The sequence below is a fragment of the Dama dama genome, chromosome 27 (genome assembly GCF_033118175.1).
Source record: "Dama dama isolate Ldn47 chromosome 27, ASM3311817v1, whole genome shotgun sequence".
Classification (NCBI taxonomy): domain Eukaryota; kingdom Metazoa; phylum Chordata; class Mammalia; order Artiodactyla; family Cervidae; genus Dama; species Dama dama.
Genome location: NC_083707.1, coordinates 32320001 through 32332687, shown reverse-complemented (window position 1 = coordinate 32332687; position 12687 = coordinate 32320001). Strand labels below are relative to the sequence as shown.

At 37.3% G+C, this 12687-nt stretch overlaps 1 protein-coding gene across 3 annotated transcripts in view; it reads right to left on the bottom strand.

The window, feature by feature from the left end:
* The window catches only part of ZNF521 (zinc finger protein 521), a 305133-nt gene that overhangs the window by 289222 nt on the left and 3224 nt on the right, over positions 1-12687 (bottom strand). The gene's annotated exons all lie outside the window — the stretch shown is intronic.

Genomic DNA, 12687 nt, shown 5'->3' with positions numbered 1-12687 from the left:
AGGGTAAACAAGATTGCAATTTCAACTCAGGAAGTCTGACTTAACACTCGTGCTTTTAACCACCATACTTTATTGACCCATTATTAAATGTTTGCTAAGCATCTATTTTATTTCCAAAAATATGCTCACTCAGGTGCTGGATCCAGAAGGGTGAAGAAGGGCAGACAGGCTCTGAAGCCAATGTAATGAGAAGATGAAACTAAATAAATGATCAGAAAAAAGAAAAATCCTTTCTATGTCACACACAATCTCTATGAGTTACAAGGAAAAGCCTGACAAAATTGAAAATTAAAATATTTAAATTTCTCTATGGCAAAAGAAAAAAAATACCCACCCACAAAGTCAAAAGGCAAACTAGGGGAATTATTTGCAGCATGTATATCAGAAAAAAGGACTAATTTTCTTATTAATATGAGCTGCTTTTTCAAACAAAAAGATAAAAGGGCAAAGGAAATAAAAAGGCAATTCACAGAAAAATAAATACAAATGGTATATAAACATATGAAAAAAATGCTTATAATTATAGAAATGTTAATTAAAATGTCAGTGAAATAACAGTTTGTTTATTTCACAAGCCACATCAGTAAAGATAAAGTATTTAAACATAGGCACTCTCTAATCCTGCTGCTAACAGCAGTGTGAACTGGCGTTACCTCTGTGGAGGGCACATTTGCAGTATCTATCAAAATGTTAAACGTGTGTTCTCTCTATCCAGCAATTCCATTTTAAGGAATTTACACCATGTACATAATCACACATGTTAGCAAGGATGGGTGTATGCTCATTGAAGCAACATTTGTAAATAGTAAAGTAAACAAATAAATTCAGTTCAGTCACTCAGTTGAATCTGACTTTTTGCAACCCCATGGAATGCAGCACACCAGGCTTCCTGTCCATCACCAACTCCTGGAGCCTACTCAAACTCCTGTCCATTGAGTCAGTGATGCCATCCAACCAATTTATCCTCTGTCATCCCCTTCTCCTCCCGCCTTCAATCTTTAAATGACAAAATACCATACAATGGATAGAGTTGTTAGAACACAGGTGCTAAGTGTTCATATGGAGGAATTCTTAGGAAGTACACTTACGGAGGACAACACAGAGTACCCCCTTTGACTTGGGAATAAAAGGTATCCAAGGTACCCATATAAAGGCACTGCCATCTAAGAACGGCTCACTTCCCTGCCAAAGGTCACTATCATTAAAATCCTCCTCCTCTCTAAATAACAGTGGGACAGACATTTCAAGAAGTCTTAGTGAGTTGCATTAAGGGGCAACACATCACCAATATCTCTGGCTTTTCAAAAGTTCACTTTCTGACACTTGGATTTTACGAAAGAGCTACATAGGTACCTGCTTTCTCCAATGGAAAGAAATCCAAAGAGGATTTTTGATTTCAGAAAAGGTGCAATGCAACAATAGCATCCGGCACATTTGTCTTGCAGCGAGTCCAGCTGTTATAAAGGCAGAGCGCACTCCCAGAGCAAGAGAGGCAGCAGCACACTCCATTCCCAGGAACTACACTGGGCATCTCTGCATCAGGCCGCCAGAGCTTTGAACTGTGTCTGTGAGCATCTGTGCTTTATCTCGATTTATTTTGTGCATCTGTTAGCAAGATGTGTCCTCAGGTAATTGCTTCTTCGCTATACACCAGTCCCTATACAAAAGGTTTCATATGAATGCTCTATTTCCAGACAGCTTTGGGGTGGGGGACTCTATTAGCCTGTCCAGGGTATAGAGGCCTCTCACTATGACCTGGCTTGGAGAATTATGTGGATGGCAATAAGGGTTGGATACCCGCAGATTCAAACATCCTCTCGCAGACTGTCTATTGGGACTTCATGAATAATACCATCGTGAATAGAGACAACAGAACTGTCAAAAAAATGTGAGCTGAAAGTGAAAAAAAAAAAACTGTTGGTAGGTAGATTACTGGTTTTTATCATCTTTCTACAGTTTTTCTATGTAATTTTTCAATCACAGAATATACTCATGAATTGTTGATGCATTGTCATATTCTAATATTTACCAAGTTCCTTGATGTGGAAATTGTGCTAAGAATTTGCAAAGATCATAAGCAGAAATATATTACATGATTCGTATATATCAAGGTGAAATGGAGAAAAGAATTCTAAATTGTCTAATGACGCCAAATGAAAGAGTTTATCCCATAAAGAAGACTGAGCGTTGAAGAATTAATGCTTTTGAATTGTGGTGCTGGAGAAGACTCTTGAGAATCCTTTGGACTGCAAGAAGATCAAACCAGTCATTCCTAAAGGAAATCAACCCTGAATATTCACTGGAAGGACTGATGCCAAAGCTGAAGCTCTGATACTTTAGCCACCTGATGTGAAGAGCCGATTCATTGGAAAAGACACTGATGCTGGGAAAGACTGAAGGCAAAAGGAGAAGGGGGAGGCAGAGGATGAAATGGTTGTATGGCATCACTGACTCAGTGGACATGAGTCTGAGGAAACTCCAGGAAAAAGTGAAGGACAGGGAACCTGGCGTGTTGCAGTCCATGAGGTCACAGAGTCAAACATAACTTGGCGGCTGAACAACAACATCCCATATTTAGACAGCATTATAAGAATTATAAGAAATCCAGATATTTGGAAGAATAAATAGATCTAAGTGACGAAAAACTCAATGAATAGAGTTAGGGCAGTTTACATAGAGTGGAAAAACCAGCTCATGCACAAAGGATGACCAGAACTTGTATACAAGCTAGTCATGTGCAAATAATATAACAGATACCATTTGTATGAATTGCAAGTATACTGTTGCAAAACTAAGTATAGTTGGAGTTACACAACCTTAAGAGGGACACAAGGGCTCTGAAAGTAAAGAATCTGCCTGTAATGAAGGTGACCTGGTTTCGATCCCTGGGTTGGAAAGATCCTCTGGAGAAGGGAATGGCTACCCTCTAGCATTCTTGCCTGGAGAATTCCATGGACAGAGGAGCCTGGTGGGCTACAGTTCATAGGGTCGCAAAGTTACTCAATCGGACACAGTTAAGTAATTAACTTCTATTCTAAGAGGGACACAGAGTCATCTAAACACGTCTTCATAGACTGTTAGCTCTGTGAAAACCACAAACAACTGGGTCTGACTTGTTCCTCCTGACTGTATCCTTAGCACCTGAGACATAACTGGTGCTCAATAAGAATTTCCGTAGAATTATGAGCATGCTCAGTAGTTTGCATTTAAAAACACATTAAACCTCAGATTTGGTTTGAAAGTGCTTCCTTCAGGATCCGTTCCTGACCTCACTCATATCTTTCTGAAATGTTTGCGTAACACCCGGGCTTTCCCTTCACCTAATTATAAATTACTAGTATCTGTTGAATCATGCATTTAATGTGTTTCCATTGCTTGACTGTGACTTCACAAGAACACAGACCTTGTCTGTCTCCTTCACAGCATCCCCAACTCCTAGCACTCTAGGACTGGAAAATGATGAATGTGCATTAAGTATTTGTTGATTAAACACATGAGCGCATGAACGCCTTTGTAAGTTTGTTTGCTTACTATCTAGTTTTAGGATATGGGGATTCAAAGAGAATAAAACACTGAACGCTGCTCTCAAAGGGCTTATCAACAAACCAGAAAACCAAGTTAGTGTCATAGTTTCTACAGTATATGGAAGAGATAACAAAGAGAAGAGGCATTTTAACTCCAGCGGGTCAGAAAAAGCCCCACAGAAGATGTGAGATGAACTTTAAGAAATGAAAACAATGTGCAAACCCTTATCATGGTACAAAACGAACCTGAGAATCCACAATCTAAGCCTAGAGGAATGAAGCTAGGAAAATCATTAAAGGTTTGGGAAATGTTGCTTTATGAAAATGGTACTAGTATTTGGGCAAGGGGGTGGACATGAATTGAAGATGAGGAGCCAGGGTAAGTCAAACTAAATTAAAATGCTATCTTTAAAGCAACACACTTTGACCTTGTATAGCCACAGGTTCACAGCTATTCCCACTCCAAAAATCCATGTGAGATCCAGGCAAATATAGAGTTGGTCACCCACTCACATGTACACACAAATTCTAGACCAAAGGAGCTGCTGCCGTTAGGGCTGCTCCAAGTGAGATATGACAAACTCCTAGTGGGGTGGATTGGTCACTGGCCCAAGGTTCTTCTCTAGAACCTGCAAACTGCTCTATGGAAATTGCAGAATTTGAACCGAGTTTGAACCAAGGCAGCTTCCTTATAAAGGCCCTGAGAATGGTTTCGTGTGTAACACGTGTGTCTTTCTGTGTTAGTTCCTTAAATAGAGAGTCTGGACAAGAAATCACAGTGAGAAGTTAAGACCATCTAACCTCTGCTGTTTGATTTTTTTTCCATCAGCTACAACTCAATCAAGTTCACAATTTTAAAAGCATGCCTGCCCCATTAATATGAATTATTGATCAACTTGCAAGAATTACAATTTCTTAATATGAGAATTCTATGATGTTAGAGAGAGAAAGGAACTCAGAAGTCATCAACACATTTCCTTGGTTAAAGAAATAATAAATGATTTTGGTTCCATGGACATTTACTGAGCACTTAGTACAAGTCCGGCACCTGACTGACCTCCTCCTGGTCTGAGGGACCCAGAGGCAAAGACAGAGGTGGGAAGCCATCCCAGGGTGGGCCAGCCCATTGCACTCATATTGGATTTCAAAATATGCAAATCAGCAAATATAAAAAACATTTAACAGGAGCTATAAAATGGTGTTATTATCTTGTAATGGTTTTATTTTGAAGATTAAAAATTTGGTATAATGATGCAATACTTACATAAATGACCTATGTGATTTTGGAGGAGGCAAAAGGGATTTCCTATGAATCGTCTTTTTCTCCGGTCAGTTACACTCCCCCATCACCACTGATTGTGCACTCACATCTATGAACATGAAGACCATCAAGATATCCACTATCATTATCCCTAAATTGTCCTATGCTTAAGATCTATGACTCTGTAAAAGTTTATTTCAAGGCATTCACCTATTTCCCTGGGGAAAAATAATTAAACCTGCATTGTGGTCATTTCCATACCAACTTGTTTCATTCTTTAGTGTTCTATTCCTGAATATTTAATGGAATGAATTCCTCTTGACTTATTTCACCTCAATTTTGTAGAGGAGGGACTCCTAACTGAGGCTTTGTTTCACTGTTTTTTGAATAATACACACATTCTCCAAGAGCCTTCAGTTACTTCAAGAATGCCATAAATTCTCTAAAAATTTTACAAAATTGCCTTTAGTATCTCACCATTAACTTTTAGAAACATTATCTAGATTATTATTAGAAACATTGTTATTAGAAACAATTACCTAGATCTTTTAGGAGGGCTAAAAGATTTTGAAAAATCCAAAGAGTTGGAAACAAATATTCTATATATTATGTCTAGTGGTTTCAATTCAAGTGAGTATATCTAACTCTTAATCATAAGAGAAAACAAAGCTCACTTTTCTCAAAAAGTATAACTCACCAAACTTTTAGTGCCAAAAATGTTTTTGAAGATCATTTAATCTAACTTTTTAAACTCACCCAACTTGCTAAAGAGTGAATACCATACATGCTAAAGCGTATATACCAGACACACATATCTCCCACCACCTGCATGGTTGCCTTCTCCTAAATTAAAAAGCAATGGAAAGTATTTAAAACCTCATCCAATTTTCTAGACTATAATGCTTCATAAAAGCCAAGCTTATGTCTAGTTCACAACTGAATATCTGGAACAAGCACTGTGCACAGACAAATAAGCACTAGGAAAAAAACAAAAAAGAACTTGTTGAATCATTAAATGATCCCCTTTGGTCTGCGGAGAAGAAATCTGAACCTAGAGAACAGAGGGTAAGTGACTTGCCAAAAAGTGCAGACAGCAAATACGAGCTCACCCTCTGTACCCTTTCCACAGCACAGCCATCTCCTTACAAGTACACTGATATCCAAGGCACAGTACTTATGACCATAACTAATTGTTTCTGCTTTTATTCTCAATTCTTTCCAGGAATTAATATGCATTCCCTTGAGTCCTGCCTAATGTCCGCAAAAAAGTGCATCTAACTTTTCCTTTTGCACACTGACAGCCCCAAACCAGCCTCCACGTGGCAATTTCAGACTCCATACATCAGTTAATGAACAAAACATTCACTCAAACTCATGATGGCATCATCTTCCCAACCAATAGTTCTCTCTCAGCTTCACTGATACTTGATAGGTAGAGTAATGTTGCCTTTTTTTAATGTATAAAAAATAAGAAAAGACTACATTGTGAATACTACTGAGAGAAAGGGTATGCCTAATAAACTTCTAACAATTGAGACCCACTAAATCAATAGAAGTGCTGAAAGCAATTACTATTTAGTCATATTCACACAGGCTTCCCAGGTGGCGCAGCGGCAAAGAATCTGCCTGCCAATGTCAGAGACACGGGAGACTCAGGTTTGACCCCTGAGTTGAGAAGATTCCTTGGAGTGCAACCCACTTCAGTATGCTTGCTGGAAAATTCCATGGACAGAGGAGTCTGGCGAGTACAGTCCATGGGGTTGCAAAGAATCAGACACAACTGAGTGTGCGCATACACACACACACACACACACACACGCTCACACATGTACTAGACCTGATCTGGTTCTATTGTGAAAGAACAGTATTAAGGAACATGCCGGAAATGCTAGAATTTGTTTCTAAAAGTCAATATGTTATTTAAAAAGTTGTAATTTTTTAGAGTCCTGGTCACAGCACCCCCTATAGTACCGCAATTTATCATCCAACTTATGGACCCTTCAGCTCTTCATGGGTTTTCACAATTGTATTCTATATGAATATACGGGGCTGTCTGTACTTGAGAATGAGAACACTTATCGCCTTCATTCTAGTCAGGTAAATAACCTTCCATCATAATGCACTGATGGGACAAGAAATTTGGGGAAAAGCCAATCTTGAAAAAGAGAGGAGAAATAACTTCAGTGAAATAATGAATTTCAATGGTACATGGATTTTAATTCCTAAAAAGAAACTTTATTCTTTACAATGATGCCAATTTTTATTAGGCCAAATCCAATTCAATCCATTTATTTTCCTTAAAAAGTGATTAACACATATGAATTTGCTGACCAAACTCTATTTTAAATAGAACATCAGAGTATATTTGTGTGTGTATATTTCCTATTGAGTTGTGATAACTGAAACCTTCTGATTTCACATATACAAAAACGTTGTTGAAAGCAAAATACCAAAACATAACTCCTGCAAAATTAGGAAAATGAATATTCTGAATGTCCATCACTGGACCATATTCAGTGAGAGACAGCTATGCTTTTGCATGAAGAGTATATGTTTTCCAAACCAAATCACCTTTGTTTGAAACCAAGACTTTAAATGCTCAACACGTGTTCAACATATCATACAATTGACAAATTTACATATATATTTTTCTTTTCAGAATTTTTCAAAGCATTTACTATCCCATAAAATTAAAATATATGGTGTCCAACAATAGTAATTTTTAAGGTATGCATTTATCCTTTGTTTCTTTCAGTCTTCCAAGAAAGTGGAATTTCTAGACAGTCATATTTGAGTCTGGATTTTTTTTTTTAAATGAGCAAATTATAAACCTCTGCAATCAGGCATTGAGAATAGAAATGCCAACTGTAGTGTGTGCTACCATTACAATGATACTCCCAAGATCAGCTCAGCGCCTGTAGCTGTGGCAGGGTCCCCAGACAGCCGGATGACTGCTGCTTGATCATTATCCCCGCTAAAACTGAAGCTACTGAAGTTTTAAAGAATTCGTATCTTACTGAATTTCTTTCATCTCTAATAATTACTAAACTGGCATAATTACTTATACTAGAGGTGGAGTGTGATGCATGCTAAAAGCCCAAGCTGCCTAAAATTAAAGTTAAAAAAAAAAAAAAAAAAAAAAGCCACGACTCTACTTAGTTTTCAAAGATTTATCTTGTGTCAGGCTTTTATGCCAAGAGTTGCATAATTATTTAAACCATTTAAAAGCTTTCCTTACACTATTTGATTAATACTATAACAGAGCTATTTAAATTTACTAATGTTAACTTTAATGTTTAAGTTTTAATTGCTTTGTAATAACATTGTTGCAGAGTGTATTTTAAATCAGACAAGTACACTTTCATTATAGCAAACAAGGTATATGCAATCCCAGCTAGTGTACCATGTAATCCCCAAACAAAAAACAGGAACGTATTTCAGATTTAATTGAAACTGGATTAGAAACTTGCGTGCATTCTCCCCTCCCCACCCCCACCCCCTCATAGAACTAACTTTAACCTTTGACAGCACAACGGGAGTCAATGGAGAAAAAAATTAAATACATCTGGGAATATACTTAGCCAGAATATCAGCCTTTGTATCAAAATCTCATTCAAGAGCATTCTACAACATATTACTTAATGAAAACATTTACATTTTAAACAATCCATAAGGCTTCTAAAATATGTTTCAAGTGTTGCAAGTCTCAAAATCATTTTCTCTAAAAAATAACTAAAAGTTCAACATGTTATCCATTAAATCCGGCCATAAAGAATGTATTCTATGGCAAGAGAATTAGTGACATTAAACCAGCAATGTGAATTCTGTCAGATGAATGAATAAAGCACAGTAATAGGAAAACCAGATATTTCATAAAATTCTTAATTGATCTTGGTAGAATTGCTTTTTTCTACTATCAAATCCTCTTTCTCCTGATTGTCTGCTTTTACATCAAAATGAAAACTCAAGCAAGTATTTTGATGTTTTGATGTGTGTCAACAAGTATTTCACTAGAATTTACCTGATAAGCCAACTCTCAAAAACAGATTTCCTCTAAAAATAAAAGGGAGCAAAAACGTTACTATAAAATGAAAAGAAATACCCTACAAATATGCTATAAGACTTGCAATGACCCAAACAAGCAAGCAGAAAGAACTAAGTATCATTACTGGAAGCAAAAAGTTGAAAAATTCTGTCATCGCTATTAGGCATCACTGCTGTCAATAACTACAATGGATTTTAAGGGATATGGAAATACTCTGGCAAAACAAAAAAGAAGAATTATTAACAGCTTGCTTTATAAAAAGCTGCTAATCTCGAATCCCTTTGTAATTTCACTTTTACATGTATGCTTTTATGTTCCATATCCTATGTGTTGCCCTTTTCGAACTGGATGAATAAAAGCCAACAATCCACTCACGCATCAAACAGATGTTTTTGTTTTTAAGGCCAAGCGGAATCTTATGAATTTTTGTCCCCTCCCTTTAAGAAGATGCTGCCAGAACTGCTGAAATTGTGAAACTAGCATTTTGGAAAACACTCATTGGACCATCAGTTCTGCAAGTTTGACTAGCACTCATGGGATGCGTGCCAACAGTAATTGCTGTTTTTGTTTATGTCGGATTGTCTACTGATTGGACTATAATCAATTTAACGACTTCAACATCTAGTCAGTATAATTTAGAGGTGGAAGAGGGAAGGAACCGTGCCTGCTTGATAGATGCAGAAAAGTTCAACTGCAACTGTTGGAAAAGGGTACAAGCACTCAGCTTCTGAAGAGTTTCCAATAACCAGGCTTTTTAGCATCCATATTCAAAAGTAAACGCACATGTGGCTATGTGCTGCAGAATTAGTAATTTGCCCTCACAGTTATGAAAAAGTACATATATATATATATATATAAAATCTTTCCTAAATATTAAAAAAAAAACTTACCTTAGGTTAAATCTAGTTATTAAAAAAGGGAGTCATGCTTCATTTGTTTAAAAATAGTTCTGAGCAAAAATCTATATTGCAGGCTTTAATTAAAAGTCTTTTTTTCTTACTATGGCATCATTTCCAAAACCAAAACTGAATCTCTAGTGATAAAGATTTTTTTAGAAAATAGAACAGACAGTGTATAAGAGAATCACATTCTTTTGTTTTTTCAGTTATACTTCACCTGTCTACCTGTAAGAACATGTATTTTTGACTTCGAAAAAAAATGTGTTTAAATAAGGACTGGAGAGTTTAATGTTTCTATTAAATTTAGGAGCTAGTACAAGCTCCCTGCAGTGGCTCTTTTAACACCTACAATTTTGAGAGCTTTTCCACCAGAGAATACAGCCTAATAGATAGGTTTTCTGACTTCCAAAAGGTTATGGATTTAAAACCCATCGCCTTTTCTTTCAAATTCTATAGTTTACATTTCTTCTTTAAATTGCGAGCTGAATTTTTGCCACCTCATTAGATTTCTAAATAAATTACTTCTCCTTGTAAGAAAAAAAGAGCCACTTTATAAGTACAAAAGAAGGTAAATGGGAAAAAGGAAAAAGGTCAATTCTAAGTGTGATAACTTCGAAATGTGCCAAGTTACAAAGGGTTAGCTACTGTGAGAGCCAAGTTAAACAAGGCATTTTGGGGCTGTCTTTCTGCCTGGTTCCCACCATTTCTCTCTAGAGACCCCTGGTATGGGTTTCTGAACACCTGAGGGTCCAGATATCCTAATTGTGTTTTGTGTTTAACTTGGCCATTTAAATGTCTAAGTGCTCCCCTCTCTCCTGTCCGGCTTCATAACTTGGCTCTTACTGAATATCTCACACCTTGATGAAGTAGACCACTTTTTTCTTCTCACGAGTGCTTTTTTTGGAGTAAATTTCCAAAAAACAAAATGTTTTTAGCAGGTAAAAGGCTCGAAAAACTTCCATCAGAGAAGCACCACAAGAAACAGAATAAAGAGTCATCAAGGAAAAATAGAAATAGGTCACAACTGACCAATTTGATGCCACTGATTTGCTATCTCAGAAAACAAGCTGACAGCAGAATTATTTTCAGGCAGGTAATCTACTCCCATCTCATATCTCTCAGGAATGGAGATAAATATCCAACTAATACAAATAGGGTAGAGGGTGACTCATTTCATTGCCTGACCATCCATGCCTCTACATACTGGCTTTGAGACTCTGTGTCATTAGAAAGGGTTATTCTGAAGATTCGTAGCGTAAGGACAGAATAAGTTTCTTGACTGTGTGTGTGGACTGAGAGAATTGTGATGCCAGGGCTTTAAGAGGCAGAAGGGACGAAAGAGTTCCATGTTTCAAAATACAGTTTGCAGTTTTCACAAATAGAAAAATGAATCTTTTTGGTGTACAACAGCTTTAATGCACTTTGGAGGAGGTAAGGAGACCCAGCAGGGTACGCTCCACTGCAGCCAGAAACCTGGTACCCTCTCCCACGAGGTGGGTCATTAGGACAATGACACAAAAGTTTGCTGCAAATAAAAAAACCATGTATAAAGGAAACATAATCATTCTTTCAAAATACTAAATTTCTGAGAATATACAAAATGAATTCAACTATTTATAGAATTTTTGGTAGTATTAATAGTATTTGGTAGAATTATTTTTAAGCATTTGGTTGAAAACAAAAACTTTCAACTTGACTGTCATTTTTTTTTTTAATGTTGGTACCTGACTTATGTAAACTACTCCCCTGAGATAGTGGTTTCAAATTGTGATATCAGAAGTGACAGACATATCAGGAATATCTTTTAAACCTTGTTTGTTAAAGAAATAGTATGGATGGAGACAAGTTGGAGACTGAATGCAGAAGTTCATGTTTTATTTAGAAGGGCACATTGCATTTTCATGGTTTCCACTGTCTCCTTCAAATTGGCACAATCTGCAAGGTTTTGAAACACTGTCACTCGGCTAACAAAATCACCATTTTTATCTCTTAGTTGCAAAACTACTAATCAGTTCTTCATAAAAGAAACTTAAAATCAAAACTGTCTTTCTATGCCTGCTGACAGTAAAGTGTAGCTCACTGCTTATTATTATGCCAGAATATTTGTCATAATAATACCTCCTTGGCTTTTCTATGATCCAAGTGTGACCTTCCCGACAATCTAACGGACAGAACACTCCTCAAATACATTTTGAAAACATGGAGACCCTTCCTGGAAGACACAGGGAAAGGAAAATAGTGAAGAAAAGGCCAGGTATTTAACAGGAGCCACTAGACAGCCATTCCAGTGCTCCAAGCTCGATACTAATATCACAATGGCTCATCTGGCATTGCTCATCTCAATGTGTGTTTTTCCAGGTAAATGCATACCCTGAAGAAAAACAAACCCACTCTTCAGTGAGGACTGTACTATTTTTATGCCTGTCTTCAGCTTCTCACCCCAAAGCTCAGCCAGCCCACCTGAGGCCATTCCCTCTTCTGGGAGCCTCCCAAGCAGCTGACAGAGGAGAACACCACTGTGTTCCATGCCCACACAGAAAATGGAAGCTAAATCTTTGTTTTTCATGTAAATATTTTATTTAGAACTTGGCAGTTGAAACACAGATGCTGCTTCTTCATGGAGAAGATACTGGGAATATTTTTGCGATATGACATTTCAACAAAAGAATCAAATGCCCTCTAACTCATTTTCCCTTACCATTTTTCTTTCCTTTTGCTTATTAACTTAAGGACTGCACAGGTCTCGGTCCCAGTTATTTTGCAATTCGACTTGTCAAAGACTGCCTTGCGAATACCGCCAACTGACAGCTTCACTGACCGCCCATAAAATCCTCCGTGCAGGGGAATAAATCTTCTTTAGGAAGCCCGGGGAACACATGCACCACAATCAACAGAACTTTCACCCGGAATCCACTCCAAAGGCAGGCGAGCCGACTGCCCAGAAACTGCAGATGAGCA